The sequence below is a fragment of the Suricata suricatta genome, chromosome 7 (genome assembly GCF_006229205.1).
Source record: "Suricata suricatta isolate VVHF042 chromosome 7, meerkat_22Aug2017_6uvM2_HiC, whole genome shotgun sequence".
Taxonomy (NCBI): Eukaryota; Metazoa; Chordata; class Mammalia; order Carnivora; family Herpestidae; genus Suricata; species Suricata suricatta.
Window position 1 is genome coordinate 114,359,563 of NC_043706.1, and position 16,215 is coordinate 114,375,777.

Genomic DNA, 16,215 nt, shown 5'->3' on the forward strand with positions numbered 1-16,215 from the left:
TAAGAGACTCTTAAATACAGAGAACAAATTGAGGGTTGCTGGAGGGGAGGTTGGAGGGTGGGCTTAATGGGTGATGGGTATTAAGGAGGGCACTTGTTGGAATGAGCATTGGGTGTTATATATAAAGTGATGAATCACTGGGTTCTACTGAAACCAATACTATAGTATATGTTAACTAACTTGAATTTAATAAATAAATTTTTAAAAATTAAAATTAAAAAAGAGTAAAACAGTCTCCAGTTAGTTCAGGTAACTGGGACTTTGAAGTACTCTTGATAAGACTTAGCAGTAAAAAAATCAAACAAGAGAGCTGCTAAGGATAGCCAAGACCAAGGAGGAAATTAATATGAACTATAAAACTGGGTATTGAAAAGCACCAAATATTATACTGTTCTCATGACCCCATCATCTTGTCTTACCCTCTTTCTTCAGGTCAATATGTCTAGCATAATCACTGCAACATGCAGACTGCTTAATAAATATTTGTTGAGTGGAAATGAAGTCACTCCATGAAGTCTTTCCACCAATGAATTATCAAATCCATTGCCTCCTAATTTCTTGATTGTCTCAACTCCAGTGACCTACCCTGCACCCCACTGCAGCAACCCAATCCCACTGTCCCAGCCTGCATGTGGAACCAGCCAGGATGTGCTCCCTCTAAAACTCTCTTTCAGTCGCTCTTTCCTGTTCTCCAGCGCCTTTCCAGCCCCTCAACATACCACGTCTTTCTGAAGCCAGAAAGACTATTGAACTATTTGTGTACCAGCCCCTCACAGTCGACTCAGACACTTAACAGCTGCATATCAATCCTGTAATCTCTCCTTTCTGATCCTCCACTTGGGATACTCAAGATACTCTCACAGCCATTCATATAAGAGCTCAAAAGTCATGATTCACATTTGCACTCCCATGCATTGATCTTTATTTTGCCGTGTTCGGTTCCTTAGCTATGGAAGCACATAACCTGTTCGCTGCACAGTACAAGTTTCAGAAAATGAAAGCAATTTGCTCCCCTTACAAACGTTTTAGAATCTATGCAAACCTCCTAATCAAGTCTTGGTAAAGGACTCAGTTATTTTGGTAGGAGAGGGAAGAATTTCAATTCACTCTGCCACTGCATGAGGGCAAAGTTGGGGTGGAATTTCATAAAAGGACACAATATGTTTGGAAAAATTTAAAACTTATATAATGAAATGATCCAAAGAATTTTACTTGGTGTGACCTTGTTCTATATAATAGGATTAGACGGGGATTAGAACAGGATTAGATGGGGTAAGACAAAAAGTTTCTAAATGTTTCAGAATTCCTTAGAACCTAGAACCAAGGCACTGTATCAAAACCTAAGGTAAGAAAATCTTAGTGGAAATGTACATTGTCTTTCTGTCATTAAACTTTTGGCATCCTTGACAAAATTGTGCCTGCCTGATGGTCTTGTACCTCCACCTACTGTGAAACTGATTCAGTTCCAAAAGGACTTCTCCCAAAATACCACTGAACATTGGCAAACATAAGAATCCACATGCTTTTGCAAACTTCAAATACCAATGACCTCAACAACAATAAAGAAATATCTATTTGGGTGCCTCAGTGGCTAAGTTGGTTAAGTATTTGACTCTTAATTTCAGCTCAGGTCATGATCTCCTTGTTTGTGAGTTTGAGCTCTGGGTTGGGCTCTGCGCTTGACAGTGCAGAGCCTGCTTGGGATTCTCTCTCTTCCTGTTCCTCCCCTGCTTGAATGCACACATGCTCTCTCGCTCTCTCTCTCAAAATAAGTAAGTTTAAAATAAAGAAATACATATATGAATACATATACATTTCTAAATGTTTATTTATTTTGAGAGAGAGAGAAAGAAAGAGAGAGCAGGAGAGGGGCAAAGAGAGAGAAAGAGAGAGAGAATCCCAAGCAAGCTCTGTGCTGACAATGCAGAGCCCAACTCAGGGCTCAAACTCATGGAACGTGATATCATGATCTGAGTCAAAATCAAGAATCGGATGGTTAACTGTCATCCAGGCACTCCAAGAAATAGCTTTCTTTTACTTAATTCCCTTGTGTTGGGTTGAATAGTGTCCCTCCAAGATCCATGCCCACCTAGAATCTGGGAATATGACTTTATTTGGAAGGAGGGCCTTTGCAAATGTAATTAGTTAAGATGAAGTTACTCTGTCTTAGGACCGATCTCAGTCCAATGACTAGCATCTTTACAGAAGAGAAAAGAGAAGGAAATTCAGATTCAGGCACACATACAGAGAAGATGGCCATGTGAAGATGGATGCAGAGATTGGACTCAATCTGCCACAAGTCAGGGAAACCCAGAGACCATCAGAGCTGGAAAAGCCAAAGAATGGTTCTCTCCTAGAGACTTTGGATGGAGCATGGCCCTGCCGATGCCTTGATTTTGGACTTCTGGCCTCCAGAACTGTGAGAGAATAAATTTCTGGTGTTTCACGCTACACGGCTTGTGGCCACCTCCCATAGATAGCCTCCCTAGGAAGCTAATACATCCTCGGCTCTCAAATGTTTTCATCATAAACTAACAATTCACAGATCTGTACATTTATACCTAGGTGATGATTATCCCTGCATGTGTTTGTGACAAGAACTTATTACAAATATACATTGTTTCCCCTTACATGACTGATGTTAAATAATTCCATGTAGTTACTTAGTCACAAGGCTATTTTACTTGATGAATATGCAAGTACCCTTGATAGAGTTAAAGAAGTTTTATTATCTATAGCTAAGTGTATGTGTATCTTACTTTAGTTTTTACATTTGGAGGGTAAAAATAAGTGGGCAGGAAGGGCATTCCAAGTATGAGAGAAAAACAGGTGTGAGAAAAACAGGAGGTTATTAGAGCTCTTATGAGCAATTTTCCTACACTTACTCTTCCAAGTCTACCTATTTAAGATGTTGCTTGTTGAAACATGAGTAGGGCACAGCTCTCCAAAAACAACTTGCAATTCAATAAATTAAAAATTAAAACAAAAGGAGAGAGGTGATGGATGAAATCCGTAATGAGCTGGAAATTTGGTAAATCTCCATCACTCTTCTTCCTGCCCATTCTTGTTCCTGTCACCCTGCTTTCCATCCACACCCCAGGCACAGGTTGCTGTCCATGTAAGAGCCAGCAAACCATCTCTGACAGAGGTTATCCAAAGGGTAGCTGGGTCATAATGCAATGCTGCCTGTGAAAATATTTCAGCCAGAGCTAGCAGTGTAGACAGACAATTATAGAATCATGGTAATATGTGCTCATGGGATTGTGGTAGGACAGGATAGTGGATAGTATCTACCCATCTCTCTTTCCTTCTCCTCATCCCTAATGAGGAGAGCTCTTTTAGCATGACAATACATCCAACCTATGAGAGGAGACAACCAAACTGAGCAAGAAAATGGTATCACTGTCTCACAGGTAATCCACTCTGAAAAAGGTCAGAGTTCAAAGCAAAACCTGACTTGCTGATACGGGGCTCAGACTCAGGAACCCTGAAATCATGATGTGAGCCAAACCCATGTGCCCCTGTTTCTTAATATTCTTGCACCTTTATGGCTTTGTGATCTCCAGCTGTACAAACGACCATTCCACCAGCACTGTGCAACAGTCAACAACTCCATTTTCTTCAGTCTCAAAGACTGGGACAGTCACTCTTGACACCTATGGCAAGATCTAAAATGACAACACGAGGGGTCTCAACAAATAAAACTTTCACCACCTCAGTTTCACAAAACATACCCCAGATGCCATCAAAGATGACCACAGCCCACAACCATTCAGGGACGTCTGTTTCTTCAGCATAACAAGGATGTATCAAATTGACCTATGTTTCCTACAGTAAAAATAGTTAAATGCCACATTTATGTCTTTGTTCCATTCTGCAAAAAGAGAAATGATGTCATATTCAATAAATTAATGGTATAGATCCTGGTATTCTTGTCCCTGTGGAAAGTGAGTTTCCAGTTTAATCGGGCCCAGTAATGACTGTGAATAAGTGATTGGTCCTACCAGGGAACTGTACTTGGACATGATTTGAAAATATGTCATGCCTTTACCTCCTGGGACCCTCATTAGAGAACAAGATTAGGCAACATCAGTCTACACGAGTTCTAAACCATGTGTTTGGTTTCACATATGTGCCATAAAGATATTTCCAACAGTATTAGATACAATCACAAGTGTAGTAGCAGAATGTCAGCGCTATTCATTTTCTGCATTTGTTTAAAATATAATGCCTGTGGACCTACAAATTCTGAACCTTAACATTTTCTTTCGAACTTATTCCAAGTTTAGTTCCTCTTAAAAGCTAGTGATTACATTTATGGCAACAGCAGACTTTATGGTACCTTCAGTGTATTAAAAAAATTTTTTTTAATGTTTATTTATTTTTGAGAGAGACAGAGAGAGAGCTAGAGGGAGAGAGCAGAGGAGGGGCAGAGAGAAGGAAGACACACGATCCAGAGCAGGTACCAGGTTCTGAGCTGTCAGCACAGAGCCTGACAAGGGCCTTGAACTCACAAACCATGAGATCATGACCTGAGCCGAAGTTGGATCTCAACTGACTGAGCCACTCAGGCACCCCCCTTTATATCTTTGTATGTTTCCACTCCAGTTTTATCACTACAATTTATATTTTAAATCAACTGTAATGTCTCAAGGTCTTGTGATGCAATAAAACCAAAACAGTTTCAATTTCCAATTTATTCAGAGGGAGAAATTTCAGTTAGAACCGTTCATTCAGATTGGATCCAGCTGCAAGATTACGGATGTGTTATCCAGACCTAGTGTTAAGGCACGAACCCTTAAGAGAACCAATAAAAAAAAATCCCCAAATCTGCTGCTTCTGAGGTTGTGGTAGGCAATCCAAGTTCAGCACCACAAACAGCTTCAGAGGCTAGGATTGCAGTTCTGAGTCTGGGGGAGATTGGGAGAAGTGTTAGGTCAACTAGAACCCAGCAGGCACTAGGACACAAAACAGGCGGAGAGCAACTTTCTACAAGGAGATTTCTCTTCCCCCACGCATCATTCTTAAGTTTTAGCTTATTAGGATGTTTTTCAAAAATACCAAAGCATATCCTTTTGGTTTTTTCTAGTCATAGCAACTATTAATTCTACAAAAATATAATATCAAAAATTGGTAATATTGTATTAATACTGGGAGTCTATCGATTCTTTACATTGGATGCAAAATGTATTATTCAAGAAGAGGTATTTGGTATAGAACTATGCAAGTTTTGATCAGCGAAGACTTTATTATTTCTGTTTCTTTGAACGTCACAAGGGCCACGGATTCATGAATTACATTCCTACTAATCCTCTATGCCCAAAGTAGGTTGTTTAAAAGCATGGAATGCGTCACAAGTTTGCGTGTCATCCTCGCACAGAGCCCATGCTAATCTTCTCTGTGCTGTTCCAATTTTAGTATGTGTTGCCAAAGTAAGCACTATGAAAGCTGTTTTACTTGATGAATACGCAAGGACCCTTAGAGTTAAAAATATGGTTTATAGTTATCAATTTCTGAATGTGAATTAGTTAAGTTCTTTTGCCAAACACCTCAATTATATAAAATTATATAAATATAAAATATTTTAAAAATATTTTTAAGAAAGTTTATAACAGCATTCTTAGTACAGATATTGTTCTTTGAATTTTTTATAGATTATTCATGAACTCTAAGGTTGCTTTTAGCCTTACACCAACAAATATTAATGTTCAGTTAACGAAGATATTCAGCAAACTAAAGGTCACCTAGCTCCTCGAAGAAATGTTACATTAATACCAATATGGCCCGCAAGACATAGTGAGAGATCTAATGGTCAAGAGACTGAGGTCCCTTTCTGGCTGTGCCACTAAATAGCTGCGTGACATCACTGCGAGCAAGTCACAGCACACTGGCTTTCTCTCCATCATTATATATACATATACATTTATATAGATATAGTTATTAGAGCTTTGAAGAGCTCTAATAACCTCCTGTTTTTCTTACACGAAGCTAGTATACCTGAACAAGTCAAGAGGATACTCCATCCTTCCTGCCCAATTTTCTTTACCGTACAAATGTAAAACCGAAAGTAAGATTCACATATATTTAGCTATAGATAATAAAACTTCTATAACTCTCTCAAGGGCACTCATGCATATATATATTTATATTTATATTTATATATTTATAATATATAAAATTCTCAAAACAACCTCTTGAGTTTAGGTAACAGAATTATCACGTATTTTATAAATCCAGACAATAACGCACAGGTAAGTTAAGAAATGTGCCCAACTGTCAGAGCCCGGATTTGACCACTGGTGACCTGAATCAGGCCCCTTAACCACCATGCTGATGTACAGTAAAACCTTGATTTGTGAGCATAATTCATTCCAGAAACATGCTTGTAATCCAGGCCACTTGTATATCAAAGCAAATTTCCCCATAAGAAATCATGGAAATTCAGATGATTCTTTCCACAACCCAAAAATATCCATAAAAAATGATTACAATACTGTAATATAATACAAAATAAATAAAGAAAATACAAAATAGAAAGGAAAATAAGTTAACCTGCATTTACCTTTGAAAACCTTCATGTCCGGTGTGAGGGAAACAAGAGGGTGGAGGGTTACTGTGTAGGATGACTTTCACTATCACTAATGGAATCATTGCTACTTGCAGGCTCAATGGAGTCTTTTTCTGCATGGGGGCCATTGTATGCATTAGCACGATGTTCACTACAGCATAGAATTAATAAATTCTTGTCATATACTGTATTTAATGTAGCTGGCAATAAGGTAGGGAAGGATCTATAGCTGCAGGCAGCCTGCCCTACAATGATGTAAAGCGTTCCTAAGCATACTCTTGTACAGAAAAGCAAAGGACTGCCCATAGGTGTTTGAAGTGACAAAAATTTACTAGTGCCAGTTGTGGGCACCTTCCAATGTTCTGAAAAATCACTGATTTCTGCCAAACCCTGTGGCCTGAGACCAAGCATCCGAGCATGGGTGACAGTCACCCACAATCCCACAGTGAGAGACAGACAGACAGAGAGAGGCGGACAGAGAAGAACCATTGGCTCAGTTGTGATCATGTGACATTTGGCATCATGTACTACTCCTATTGCAAGATATTGTTCATCAAGCTAAAATTTATTAGAAACGCTTGCTCGTCTTGCAGAACACTCACAGAACAAGTGACTGCAATCCAAGGTTTTGCTGTACTCCTATCTTGAATGGCAGGAGAGTAAATGGGAGTGTCAGTGCTCTTCCAAGGTCCCTCCGGGTTTCTTTAACCTTTTCTATATACCTGTCACTTCCAATCACTTGCACCTGTGACTTTCTTAAAAGGCCTGATCTTGCGCTCACTTTCCAAGGAGCAAGAAGTGCCCAACAATGTACATTACTCTTAAGAAAGTGAAAGGGACAACGCTAAACAAAATGTATGTTTTCCATGGGTGCTATGGACTGAATGTTTGTGTCTCCCTCAAATTCATATGTGGATATTCTAACTCCCAAGATATGGTATTGGAAGGTGGGGCCTCTGGGGGACAATTAAGTCATGATGGTAGACCCCTCAGGCATGGGCTCGGTGCCTTTATGAAAGACACCCATAGAGTTCCCTTGCTCCTTTTACCATGTAGGGACCCAGTGAGAAGACAGCCGTGTATGAGGAAGTAGATCTCACCAGACACCAAACCCACAGGCATCCTGATCTTGGGCTCCAGAGCTGTGAGAAACAAACTTGTGCTGTGTATAAGCCGCCAGTCTGTGGTACTCTGTGGGAGCACCTGAGTGGGCTAAAACAATGGGATTAGGTTAAAGCTAGAAATACAGCGCAATCACACCCTTGCTTGGCTTCTCCCTTCCTTAGCCTTACTCTCCCACCTCATGCTTTCTCCTGGCACTTCTTTAGTTAGTCATTTGCACACATGCAGAAGTTTGTTTCTTCTTCTTGAGGAACTGCATCTGAGAATCCAGTACAAAACAAGTAGCGTAATGAACGAGCCTTTTATTGAACCACGTTTTGGGATTTGAATCTAATCTGGGGGTTTAAATCTTGCCCCATTACTTTCTGTTTATTTCTTACTTATTTTTCTACATTGAAGTATATTTGACATACAACACTGTGTAAAGTTAGGTGGACAACATGTTGATTTGAAATGTTTATATACTGTGGGGACTCCTGGGTGGCTCAGTTGACTAAGCATCTGACTTCGGCTCAGGTCGTGATCTTGTGGGTTGTGGGTTCGAGCCCTACTTTGGGCTCTGTGCACAGCCTGGACTCTGCTTCAGATTCTGTGTCTCCTCTCTCTCTGCCTCTTCCTTGCTCACACTCCATCTCTCTCTCAAAAGTAAACTTAAAAAAACATTTGTATACTGTAATATGACTGTCATTATATGATCATCAAACATGCTAAAAGACTAGGTCTTAATTATTCCCACCACAAAAAAGGAATTGACAGTTATGGGACTTTCCATCTCTTTTTCCTAGTTGCTCAACTTCTCTGTCTCAGTTTCCTTATCAGTAAATAGTGATAATAAGGTTTAGTTAGAAGGTTACTGGAGAATCAAATAGCTGGCATATCTAAAGTAATAGACACATTGTAGGTGTTCAATGAATTATGTATTTTTATTAAAAGTTGGATTCTGGGTTTTAAATATAATTTTAACATTGTGTCCAAATAAATAACAAATCCATACTAGTAATTTATTCACAAATTCAAGTATTTCAAAATCTAATTTTTAGACTTTTATGTTATGAATTTCAGGCAAAAAATATTGCCATCATCACATGCTTTATTGCAAATATGTAACCATACGAAACATGTACTTATGTGTGCCATGTCAATTTATTTAGGATTTGACTGTCAAAGTTTTTTATATAATAGTATTTTCTACACAGAGAACTTTTTCTGAAATATGACCTCCTTTTCCTCTAAAAGAAATGTAGCTACACTTCATTTTTTAATTTTTATTTTTTCTATTTTGAGAGAGAGAGAGAGAAAGCAAGCACTCAAGCTGGGGAGAGGGGCAGAGGGAGAGAAAGAATCTTTTTTTTAGTAAGTTCATTTAATTATTTTGAGAGAGAGGGAGAATGTATGAACAGGGGACAAGCAGAGAGACAGGGAGAGAGAGAATTTCAAGCAGAATCCACACTTTGAGCACAGAGCCCAATGTGGGACACAATGTGAGATCGTGACCTGAGCTGAAATCAAGAGTTGAACAATTAGTTGACTGAACGACCCTGATACCCTGAAAGAGAGAAAATCTTAAGCAGGTTCCATGCTGAACATGGAACTGGACCCTGGGATCATGACCTGAGCTGAAATCAAGAGTTGGATGCTCAAACAACGGAGCCACCCAGGCACCCCTACACTGACACATCTTGTATAGATTTATGCACAGTTTTGAATATAGATTTCCCTTAGCATTTGCTCTGAAAATCTTTTCTCTCAAAGAGATGCCTTCCATTCATTCTTTCATTCTTCATTCATTCATTTATTCACTCAACTAACTAAAAAAAAATACCCCACCTATTTGGCTCTTTGTCAGATGCCAAGAAGTAAACAAACATGGATCTGACAGTCATGTAGTTTATATTCTCGAAAGGTAGAGAAGGCCAGAGAATAATTTTTGGTTGCCTTCCGGCATCAGTTCCCCCAGAAAAAATACCAGGATCCTGAATTGGCTAAGCCATACCATATGATGAAGAATGGTTCCCACTTCTAAGGGAAGTGGCCTAAACTCATCTATATGATCCCTATCTTGAAATGAACTTAAATTGGTCAAATCACAGGGACTTTTACATGATGGCTGACAGAAGAGCTGTCCTCCCAAAATAAAAGAGAAAGTGCTATTTCAGAAGTTTGGGCTGCCATTTTTCTACCATAAGGGAAAAGGATGCCCAAGGATGAGGCCCACACAATATTAAGGGCAAAGCTCAAAATGAACCTGTAGCTCTTGAAACATCCTAGATCTCTGGACAGAGGGATTTGCTTGAAATGACCCCAAGTGACATTCAGCTGAAATAAAAATGAGTTTGATGCTGATAGTAATTAGCAATGACAATTGTTTTCTTCAGTCACCTTTGGTTTCCTTCCCCTCTGTAGCCCATGAAAACTGAGCTGACTACCCAAGTCTGGATTAAGTCAGAAGTTTTGTAAATCCAGACTTCTGAAAAACACAAAAAGAAGTTCCCCAAATAACTAGTAGCTGTGTCATATAATGTATTTGGAAACCACATGGCTTCATGAGAACACTGAATATTTAGAACGTGCCAAAACAATATAACTCATTTTAATTTTTATTTCTCATCTTCAAAATATTTTTCAAGTTATTCTCCAGGCACAGCATTCATCCCAGTCCACACTTCTAGACATCCCACCTGGGGACACCAATAGCCACCTACTTATCTTCTTGGATGCTTAAGAGGTAGCTTTCTAGACAACACCCCATATCCCAACCAATCTTCCCAAATCACTTTTAATCTTCTACATTTGGTCGATACTATTCAGTGGCTCCACACCACCCATTCTATAGCCAATCAAGTCTGCACTTTTCTTTCTAACGTGCAGGATCTTCCGTGGTTTGCTGCGTGTTACCTGCATAGTCCCCTGTGCGTGAATTCCCAGTCACAAGGATCCGTTCCTTTTATACACCATGTTGTTCTTACCTCCATGGTTTTGTTCCATGTTTTCTTCACCCAGTGTCCTCCCACTCACTCCTGAAAGCCCAGGTTTTGTTTCCCCTGGATACCTTCTCTGATTACTTTGGCACACATTTGCCTTGTTTCTCTAAGCTTCTTTCAGGAGGCTGTACTATGTGGTAGCATGAGGCCAAAGACTTGGTTTGGAATTCAACATCTGGCACTTACTGGCCGTGTGACCTAAGACAGATTGCTTAACTTTACTGAAACTCAGTTTTCTTATTTACGAAATAAAAATACAAATCAACTTTTAATCCATTATAAAAAGTAAAGGAGAAAAATGGGTCTAGCACATAATCATTTGTATCAAGTCGTCGCAAACTATACTCAGTTCTGTACAACTTAGTACTTTTTTATTGAATGTAATTAGTGCATACACAAGAGTTTCTCTCCTTATTTGGAGTAGCAACTCGCTGTTTTGCCAACTTGCTGACAATTCATTATGTGGAGCAGACTTTTTCAAGGACTGTGTTATTTGTTGTAACTGTTGTAATGAAAATATAAGATCAAGACTAAATCTTGCTAGTTATTTTTTGGTATGCTCTTGCTTACATCTTTATAAGTATGAGCTGTTTTTAAACAATAAATTGACTTGTTCTTCAGGTTAGTCTGCATTTCATGGCAATTCATGGAATTGAAAGTTCATGGAAAGTAGATGTAATTTTTACTGTTTCACTCTGCAGGAAATAAAGTTCTCTAAACTAATTTTATTACTTTCAATGAAACAATATGTATATCAGAGGTATGAGTATTTATGGATTTCTTCCAATCCTACGCAGAGCAGAGAGAAACATGTAGATCAACATGTCTTACGGAGGACAAGAATGCATAAAAGGTGGAACTTATAGGAATGTAGTTCATCACAGAACGACAGAGGAGACAGATCTGCAATAAAATGCATAGGCACTACTACTTTATTTTTGTGTGACCCTTCTCTTATCCTGGAGGGGTGAATTAAAGGTTAAGAGAAGAAAGAACTGGAAGCAGCACTCACTTAGCAAAGTGTCTTAGCAAGACAATGAAGACAATAGCAGCAACATTTATGCCAAGTAGAGGGCTCCTTCCTTTAACACAGTGATAAGGTAGCCGTAACTACTAAGTCCAGATACGAGACTTCAGAATAAAACCCACCTTGCCAGGACCTTTATCATAGGCTTTTCCACCTCCAGAACTATGAGAAACAAACTTCTGTGGTTTGAGCTACTTCGTCTATGGTATTTTGTTACAGCAGCTGTTTTTAAACAATAAATTGACTTGTTCTGTATTAGTCTTCCCAAGCAGACTAATACAGACAATTTGTAAATGGCATAAAACTGAAAATAATTTAATGTTGCTCTTTATTAAATTATATTAAATTTAGACAATGGACCACTGGACAGTCATAAAAAATAAGATTATTCTATACATACTGTAGTGGAATATTTCCAGGACATACCGTTTAATGTAAAAACTAAGTGTCAAAAAATATAATGTACCCCAATGTTCATAGCAGCACTGTCAACAATAGCCAAAACATGGAAAGAGCCTAAATCTCCATCACCTGATGAGTGGATCAAGAAGATGTGGTATATACACACAATGGAGTACTACATGGCAATGAGAAACAATGAAATATGGCCATTTGTAGGAAAGTGGATGGACCTCAAGGGTGTCATGCTAAGCGAAATAAGTCAGGTGGAGAAGGACAGATACCATATGTTTGCACTCATAGGTCTAACAGGAGAACAGGAGAAACCTAATGGAGGACCAGGGGGAGGGGAAGAGGGAAAGAGTTGGGGAGAGAGAGGGACGCAAAACTTGAGAGACTATTGAATACTGAAAATGAACTGAGGGTTGAAGGGGAAGGGGAGGGGGGAAAAGAGGTGGAGGTGGTGGAGGAGGGCACTTGTGGGGAAGAGCACTGGGTGTTGTATGGAAACCAATTGACAATAAACTATTTTAAAAAAATAAAATAAATAAAAATAAAGGCCAGGGGCGCCTGGGTGGCTCAGTTGGTTAAGCATCCTACTTCAGCTCAGGTCATGATCTCACGGTTCCTGGGTTTGAGCCCCATGTCGGGCTCTGTGCTGACAGCTCAGAGTCTGGAGCCTGCTTCAGATTCTGTGTCTCCCTCTTTCTCTACCCCTCCCCTGCTCATGTTGTCTCTCTCTCTCTCAAAAATAAATAAAACATTAAAAAAAATAAAAATAAAGGCCAGAACTTTATGAATTTAAAACTTAAAAATACAAACTTAAATTTTATAATAAATATAAAGAAAAAGGAATGAAAATATACACAGAAATAAACATGAACATAAAGGTGTATGACTGCATACATATAGAAAATTTCAGAAGCACCTGGGTGGCTCAGTTAAGTGTCTGACTTTGGCTCAGGTTACTATCTCACCGTTTGTGAGTTCAACCCCTGTGTTGGGCTCTGTGCTGACAGCTCAGAGCCCACAGCCTGCTTCAGATTCTGTGTCTCCCTCTGTCTCTGCCCCTCCCCTGCTTGCACTCTGTCTCTCTCTCTCTCAAAAATAAATAAACATTAAAAAAAGAAAATTTCAGAAAGATACAAGAAAATATTAATTTGGCTTACAGGAAGTAGAACTTGAATGGTAGAAGTTAGAGCTTTTTGCTTTTCACTTCATGGCCTTTGAATTTTTTTGTGTGAATTTTTTAATTTTTACAGTGAACAAATACTAATTTTATAATATATTCTTAAAATTCTAGTTTCATCATCTACAAGCTTGTCCCTGACAAGTTAATGAATACGTGAGTTAGAGATTATCTATCTCCTACCTCACAAGGTGATCTTAAGAATTACACAAGACAGGCGCCTACGTGGCTCAGTTGGTTGAGTGTCTGACTTCAACTCCCGTCATGATCTCACAGCTCCTGAGTCTGAGCTGTTAGATCAGAGCCTGGAGCCTGCTTCAGATTCTGTGTCCCTTTCTCTCTCCACCTCTCCCCTGCTCATGCTCTGCTTCTGTCTCTCAAAAATGAATAAAGTTAAAAAATTTTTAAGAAAAAAAAAATTACATGAGATATTGGGAAACCCCTCATAGTGCATGGTATATACCAAGCATTCATCAAATGTTAGTTTTCATATTTCCCATGCATAATCTATCTATGGTATTACATATGAATTATGCTATGCTATGATACTTAATCATATAAAACGAAGTCTCCAAGAACCTTCAAAATGTTTCTTTCCCTACACAATGCAAATTAATCTATTTCCTCTCATAATGTTTTAAATTAAAACTTGTTATTTAGAGAAATAATTGACCAGGATGTATTTGGGGCTAGGTTTCTAGAACAATATGTTGACCCTCTGCAAACCCAATAATATCTTCTGGGTTTTTGGCTCTTAGAAAAACAAAAAGAAAAAACAATAAAAAACAAGCGTTTTCTATCTCAAACCTGTCGTCAAGACCTCACAGCCCAACGGCAGATGGGAACGTATGTGGTTCACCCCTGACTAGGGAGGGTCCCCACAAAGACACAGACCTTCCTTCGTTCTGCAGCAAACATTTTCTGTCTCCAGATTGTTTTTCACTTTGTAATATCCTTTGAAGTAATGGTTGCTAGTCTGCTTGTCGTTGTTGTTGTTGTGTGATTTTTTTTCTTTTTACAGTTCAAAGGCCTAATAATTCCATCCATGAAAGAACAGGACTCAATTACTAACAGATGATCCTTATGATAAAATGTCATAACCCCAAATTAGAGGAAAGAAAAACAACTTCATTTTTCACTTACTCCAATACAACTTACACATAAAAAGAACCAAGTTAACTGTCCATATTGTAAAACTATCTTTTGAAAACTTATTTTCAGGGCACCTGGAGGGCTCAGTTGGTTAAGCGTCCGACTTTGGGTCAGGTCATGATTTCACGGTTTGTGAGTTCAAACCGTGTCTGGCTCTGTGCTGACAGCTCAGATTCTGCATCTCCCTCTCTCTCTGCTCTTCCCCTGCTCATACTCTTGTCTATTTCTGTCTCTCAAAAATAAATAAACATTTGCTTGGGTGGCTCAGTCGTTTAAGCATCAGACTTCAGCTCAGGTCATGATCTAACAGTTTATTGGGTTTGAGCCCCACATCACGCTCTGTGCTGACAGCTCAGAGCCTGGAGCCTGCTTCAGATTGTGTCTCCCTCTCTCTCTGCCCCTCCCCTCCTCCTGCTCTGTCTCTCTCTGTTTCTTGATTAGTAAATAAATGTTTAAAAACTTAAGAATAAATAAATAAACATTAAAATTTTTTTAACTTTTCATGTCCCAAAACTTCTAGTACTTGTGTTTGTATATAATTTACCATAATAATTTGGCAGTATCAAATAAAGTATATTATTTTAACATTGACTTGTCATAATTTAAGGATTATATTTCCTGGAGAAATTTAATAAATGAACCATCTTTGTCTTCTTCTAAGAGTAGAGAAATCATCATTGAATGACATTTCTCATTCCTTCAGGCACAATGTAAATATTAGACCTAACTGTAGGCAATACAAATTAATAACACTGCCTCATGCAGAACTTGTTGCTGGATTTTATCCAGAGGTCTTAAATTCATTGCTCTTTAATTTTAAATTAAATTTAAATGTAAAGTATATTCTGTTTTATCCTATAATAACAGGAGAAACTGATGTTGAGTGTTTTTCTCTTTGATATCGAACAATGTTGCTTTAGAACTGATAATAAATGCATGTCTGGGTCTCTCTACGAAGGTGTGCAAGTAGCAGAGCAGGACTGTTCAGTTCGGCTCTTAAATTAGTTACACAGTCCACACGTTGTTTACAACTCACCATCATTGAATTGAGTCTAGGTTCGAGTCATTAATCCAACAAACCCTCACTGAGCACCACCATCAGGAAGTGTGCCCCAGGCTGAAAATCCAAGGATGAACGTGGCACAGTGGGAGGGGGTTTCCGTTCTATGGCCTGGTAACAAGAGGAGTCCCATGGCCAATATGGAGGTGCTACGGCACCAAGAATAGCTACCACTTGTGAGCATTTACATGTACCAGGCACAATGCATGTATCACCATATGTAATTTCTTTTCATCTTCCTGCGTTCTGGAGACAGGTATTACTCTCACTGTTGCCCAGACCAGGAAACTGAGGCACAGTTAAGTGAACTGAACAAACTTGCACGGCTGCTGGGCGGCAGGCTCGAACGGGCACCGGGGGCTGACCGCAAGGCGCCATTCTCTGGGAAAGTGTACCTGCCTCCTCTTTCCTCTGAGCAGGCTGCCGTGGAGTCGTGGAAGGGTGGTGATGGTTACAGAGGGAGCTGAAATAGGTTCAATAATTTTGTACTTTAATATTACAGTATGCTTCAGAGAGCCATTTTACTTTTTAAATGAAGGTTTGCCGTCTGGTTGGAAAAGGGATAAGGAAAAAAAGAAAAAAGAAAAAGACTACCTTTGCTTGACCTCATCCAATTTGCTTAGCCATCACTATAATTAAGAAATATAGTCTTTTATATTTCAAGAAAGCAAATAAATGAGTAATGGTGGATGGTTTCTGTAATTCTGGCTCCCGTCT

General features: G+C 39.0%; 1 protein-coding gene and 1 non-coding gene across 2 annotated transcripts in view; both read right to left on the bottom strand.

The window, feature by feature from the left end:
* Positions 1-16,215, bottom strand: part of MOXD1 (monooxygenase DBH like 1) — a 72,611-nt gene that overhangs the window by 28,391 nt on the left and 28,005 nt on the right. The gene's annotated exons all lie outside the window — the stretch shown is intronic.
* On the bottom strand, positions 5,336-5,438 carry LOC115297267. The gene has a single exon (XR_003911368.1). It is a non-coding gene; the product is annotated as a U6 spliceosomal RNA (small nuclear RNA).